This window comes from Vidua macroura, chromosome 3 (genome assembly GCF_024509145.1).
Source record: "Vidua macroura isolate BioBank_ID:100142 chromosome 3, ASM2450914v1, whole genome shotgun sequence".
Classification (NCBI taxonomy): Eukaryota; Metazoa; Chordata; class Aves; order Passeriformes; family Viduidae; genus Vidua; species Vidua macroura.
In genome coordinates, this window is record NC_071573.1 from 95,322,294 (window position 1) to 95,327,996 (window position 5,703).

The 5,703-nt window shown below is 41.8% G+C and overlaps 1 long non-coding RNA gene across 1 annotated transcript; it reads right to left on the minus strand.

Moving 5' to 3' along the window:
• Positions 1-1,483: 1,483 nt before the first annotated feature.
• On the minus strand, positions 1,484-5,208 carry LOC128805519 (uncharacterized). Its single transcript, XR_008436470.1, has 2 exons — positions 5,100-5,208; positions 1,484-1,719 (listed from the first exon to the last, which is right to left on the minus strand). It is a non-coding gene; the product is annotated as an uncharacterized LOC128805519 (long non-coding RNA).
• Positions 5,209-5,703: the final 495 nt, after the last annotated feature.

Below are 5,703 nucleotides of genomic sequence, written 5' to 3' on the forward strand. Positions count from 1 at the left end.
CTGGCAAATTTTTAACTTTGTAAGAGTCCTTTTTTTAAATTTTTCTAGCATGTAGTAAGTAAAAGGGACCTTAGGCTACAACTCTTTACCATTACGTCTGCTACTACTTGAATCCAGAGAAACTGGTGAAGGTTTTCCGGAATAAAATGTCTGAACACCCTGAAAAATCAGTGATATATTCCTGATATGACAGGTAATCCAGTTTATATTTCACTGTTTACTTTGTAAGCAGGGAAAGCTTTGCTCTTACAAGATTTTTTTCTTATAGTTTTAACAGCAAGATGAATGTATGGCACTTTGTGAATGCAATAGCTGAGTTCGGTTTCACTGCTCTTTAAAATATTCTCTGCTTTCTCTCTGTTTAAGAAAAATCAAGGAATTATCAGGGATTTGCTTTTTCACTACAAATGCAAATGCACAGGATGATAGCTGAGCTTCACTGATTTAAGGCTTCACAGACCTGTCTTGTAAACATTAATGGCATTTGAGTCATCTTGTCTGCCTCCTCACAGTCACACAGAAAGTATTAAATGTTGGGACACTGGGGAGCCAGGGGTATTAAATGTTGGGGCAGTGGGGGAGCCAGGGGAACCCTTTGGTTTAAGATGTTGTCCACAGCTGTCATGAAAATTCAGTCTAACTTATAAGATTTATCAAGTTTGGAGACCTTTTTTATCTGTTTCCTACCTATATAAAATGAATAAAAAAACAGACAAGAAAGCTTCCTAATGAGGCAGTCTAGATCTGAAGAGCAAATTAAGGTCAATTCCTGAACAAAATTGAAGCGTGAGCTATTTTTTCAAGTAGTTTTACTTATGTTAATAGCCATGGTTCCTTAGTTTATGAATAATTCATGTGTATGAGTATCCACAAGACTTGAGCCTGTAGGTTACAAACTTGTATTAAGCACTGAGTGGCTTAAAAATACATTGGTAAAGAAGTACAGAACAAGTTTTATTTGGTGTTAAAGGCAATTGCAATGCAACAGTTAATTATTGTGAATAAAGATGGTTAAACAAACACCATCTACATAAGCAGAATGTAGTAAATATCTTCAATATGTCCTCAGCCTGCTGTATTGCATATTATGCCTTCATTTTGTGCAGGAAAATGTTAAGGACATGGCTACATTCCTCCGAAGGAAAATGCACACACATTAAGCAGTATATATTAGACAAAGGTTTTGGCACAAAGGTTTTGGCAGAAGAATGATGACTCCAATTTAAAATCTTATTTATTTTCTCTTTATATCCACCCGTATGTTCTCTACACTTCTGAGCAAGGTGAGCCACAATTCTGGGGGCTTTGTTCTGGTGATGTTTTTTCAGTGGTGGCCATTCCTGGTGATTCCCACTACCTCTGTGACAAATGGAGAGCAGTGTCAGCCTCCCTGGTTCCCACTCCCCACCACTGATGTCTGTTGGCATCATTCAGGATATTGTACAGCTTAACAAAACAGGGTCTTCAACATGCATGAGGAATCTCACCTGGAAACAGAATCCTAGGAGGTCCTGTCTTTATTTGATCCAAAGATCTCCTTAAAGTAAAAGAGGCAGCTTGCAAGACCTGATGATCTCTTCCATTTCCCTTAGCAGTCAGTCCACAGTCATTCCTCTCTGTTTGTAGGGTTTTCCCACCCATTGTTCTTCCATCTGCTACACACAGCAGGGATCATGGAAGCAGGGGCTCAGCAGGAGAGCACAGCATGGAGGCAGAGGTCTGGCAAGGAAGGGAAAAAATAATGGAGAATGAAGAATAATGAGGAGGGTTACATGTCAGGGAAGAAGAAGCAGAGACTGTCAGAAGGTGGGAAGGGATCGTCCCAGTGCTTGTGGGAAGCCTGTGAAGTTCCATGTGTCTGTACATGGACATGCTGAAAAGGAGGCTGAAATGGAATCTCCTCCATACCATGACTGCTGCAGATTTCAGTCATGACTCGGTGAGGCCCCTGCATCAAGAAATTTTTGTTCTACCTTAGCACACATTTGTTGAGTTCATTTTGAATAACTGACATGTGACAGACTGATCACATGCTAAACCTCTCCAGGAAGAGCTGAATGAGTGTTTGTTTGGTGGTTTTTTTAATCTATATACCATATCTGTTACACACTCTGTGCCAAAAAAGTATTTAGTACTGCACAACAGGATGTGTGTTTTGGAATTAGAGTGAGTGAAAGAGGTCATCTGCACTTAGCAATGACGGGTTGCAGTGGATATAATCCAGTCCTTTGCACTCAAGAGTTCGTACTTTTGAAAGGCAGCCGCACTCAGAACAGCACTGTGACATTTCCAACAAATAAAAATACCTTCAGCCCAAAGACAGGTTGTTCCTGTCAGCCAATTGAACTTGGGAGTATGAATATACATTCAAATAGCATTGCATGAAGCAATGCAGCTCCTTGGGTGAGAAGGCCATGCCATGGTGGAGGAGAAAGCAAGCTGGAAATTGTTTGTAGTCTCACCTCCACAAGCTTTTTTTAACCCTGAGTCCTTGCCATGAGTCAGGGACTGAGGAACACTGCACCCACCAGCTGCAAAACCCCTGCCCTGGTGGCCCCAGCCAAAGGACCTCTGGTCTTTTGCTCCATAATTTCTGCTGAAAGCATTAGTTTTATCTCTTGTATTTGTCCTCTTTGTCTCAGTAGCCCAGTAACTGTATCCCATTCTGTGCATCCTACACCACAAGTTGAAATTTGTCTCTTGCCAGTTGGTGCTGTTTCAGTTGTTCACCTGGCAATGTCTAAAAGCTCCCTTTGCCCTTGTGACCTGCTCTATTAAACAGTTGTCCCTCGACAGTAAGGGAAGGCTTTAATGACATTTGGATGCTTTCTGCTCTGAGTAAAGGATAAGACATATATATATATATCTGACAAATGATCAGGAGGGGTAGGAGGGATCTTGATCTCATTAACAACACGAAGTAAAGAACTGAGCTCTCCTGCCTGATTACCATCAGGTTTAAAAGGTCAGGCTAGGGATGATGGCTGTGAAGGCATTCAGATACTTGAGGAGATTGTCACCAAATTGTAGGCATTGTTTTCCAGTACCCGTTGTTTAATTTGCAGAGCAGGTATTAATGTATTCTTCCCCTTTGCTGGGTGCTTTGCTGACCCTCTCCTCCCTCTGCATGTTACACAGACACACAGGGGAGATGGGGGTGTGAGTGCATGGCTCATTGGGGTGATGTTGGGAGACTGTCTCCACCACAGGTATTTTTCTGACCTCGAGTAAATTGTATAGCATTCTTCATCCAATCCTTCCCCTTTTAAACAGTACTTTATGTCTGCCCAGCATATTGCAGCAGTGTACCAAGATACCTAAACTGCCTTTTAACCCCTGTGAGACAGAGGTTATATTAATCCAAGTGAAGTAAAGCATTTAGATATCTTAGGACTTCTTGGCTAGGTCTTTGATATATGACACTGCACCGAGTCATATAAATGCTCGTTGTTACCAGTGTTTTAACATTTTTCACTTTGGAACCCCTGAAATATTTCAGAAAAGGTACAGACAGCTTCACCAATGTCCCAAATGTAGGTTGTGTGTATGTGAATGTCCTTTCCTTAGCCTCTGCTCCCTTCAGTTCACATACAGGTCAAACCCTTCTTCATTAAGTACATTATAATAGGCAGTCTCTTTCTTTTTGCTTGTGTTTTTTTCCAGTGAGCAATACATGGTATTGAGGCAGTAAACAGCTGAGCACAGGCAGAGAGAGGAAAAACACCCCAGCAGTGGGGGGCTCTAGGTAGTGTTAGACATTTGAGGAGTCCATGGTGGGCCTGTCCAGCCACCTGCCTGGGGCTGTGTGCCCACACTAAGGAGGGGAAGGCTGTGCACTCACAGTGCTGCCACACAGGCACAGATGTGGGCACAATGCTTGTGTGCTTCTCCCCATACAGATTAGTGTCCCCAAGACACAAAATTGGATCACTGTGTGAATCTTGGATTATACTATCCATCTTTCCTTTCTGGAAGCATGTTTTCACTCAAATGTCATGTAAAGATTTTTTTTTTTTCTTTTTATCATCTGCTTGATCTTTCTGTTGATGGGTCTGTTGCTTTTAACTCCAATGACATTCAGAGTTGTGCAAGTGCTTTGCAAACATGTGAGAAGATGAGTCTTTGCTTGAATGAGATTACAATCTTTGAAGGCAACAGCAAATACTGAGCATGTAGATAACTCCTGAAAGCACATCTGAGAAAAGCTGGCTGAAGCACAATTTTGTTAGGAGCAAAGTCTTAAAATCCCAAACATTTAAAAACAAATTAAATTCTCTGATTTGTCTTAAATTAGCTTTATTGTGTGTATTATTTTTTGTACTTGCTTGTGAAGTATTGTCATACTTTCTCAATGTCTTTTCCACCGACTTATCAGAGACTGAGATTTCAGCAGGTAAACATTTTAGTAGCTATTGTGGTAACTATGTCAAAATATTGGATGAAAAACAATTAAGCAGCTCAACCCTTTTACAAAATAAGAAAAATATTATTATTATTTTGTTGCAAGGAATTTTGTTTTGGGAAAAAGTACCTCTTGCCAAGGTAATTTATTGAGAAAAAGCCAACTGTCTTTTGTGGCTCATGTGTCTCAAAGAGAGCCTTCAGCCTGTGCAATGCAGAGCCTGGCCCTGAGGTATGAGGGTCAGTTTCCATACTTTGACTTGAGCTGCTGCTTGTGACAGACTGATCACATGCTAAACCTCTCCAGGTACAGGCAGCTGCTTGTACATTGCTCAGTGTTGGTGAGGTAGCTCCACCCCAACATTAGAGAGACTTTTTTATTATACTCAAATCTGGGCTTTTTTTCCCTGCTGTGTTGTCTGTGACATAGAGCATAGTTTTTTCATGTGCATCACTTTATTTCCAGCAGGGAATTTACAGAGCAACTGTATACTTCCTTATTAAGATTTAAGGCTCTGCCCAGAAAATTAAAACAGGTTAGGAAACTGGTCGCTGGCTTGGAGGTTGGGAAGCAGCTCAAGCACTTTACACAGCTTTATACATTCAAATAATATTACATGAAGCAATGCCGCTCCTTGGGTGAGAAGGCCATGGCATGGTGGAGGAGAAAGCAAGTTGGAAATTGTTTGTAGTCTCACCTCCACAAGCTTTATTTGACCCTGGGTCCTTGCCAGCACTTGACCTGCATCTCCTTAGCACCTCAGCTTGGGTTCCTGTGCCATCATTATTATACTCTGGAAAGTTGGGGTTTTTTCAGCTCAAAGTGCCTGAAAAAAATGTGACAGTTTTGTCAGCTACATTTTTTCTGTGGAAGGAGGGTGGTGGCTAGTTTGCAGCACCTGCAGGGTAGTGCTGGCATGTGGAGGCATTTGTGGGTTCAAATCCCAGCTTAAACTGAAGGACAGAGCAGAAGGAGCCAGCCTGATGCAATCACATCCATCCTCTCTGCTGGGAACTGGGCCTCACATGTGGCCTCTCCCAAACCTTTCTCAAGAAGGAGTTGGGAAAATTTTATCTGGCATATATCAAAACCCACCTGGAAGTGGGTTAACCATTGACTAGTCACATCCAAACACTGGATAATTGGAGGGCCACTGCTCAAACCTGCCTCCTGGCCTTGTGAGCTGTTGGTGGGGATACTGTGATGCCTGTGTGAGGATCAGGATTGGACTACCCTTGGCACTAGGTGTAGACATGGATAAGGAAAAACTCAATATGTCCTTCAACTGTTATTTATCTAAT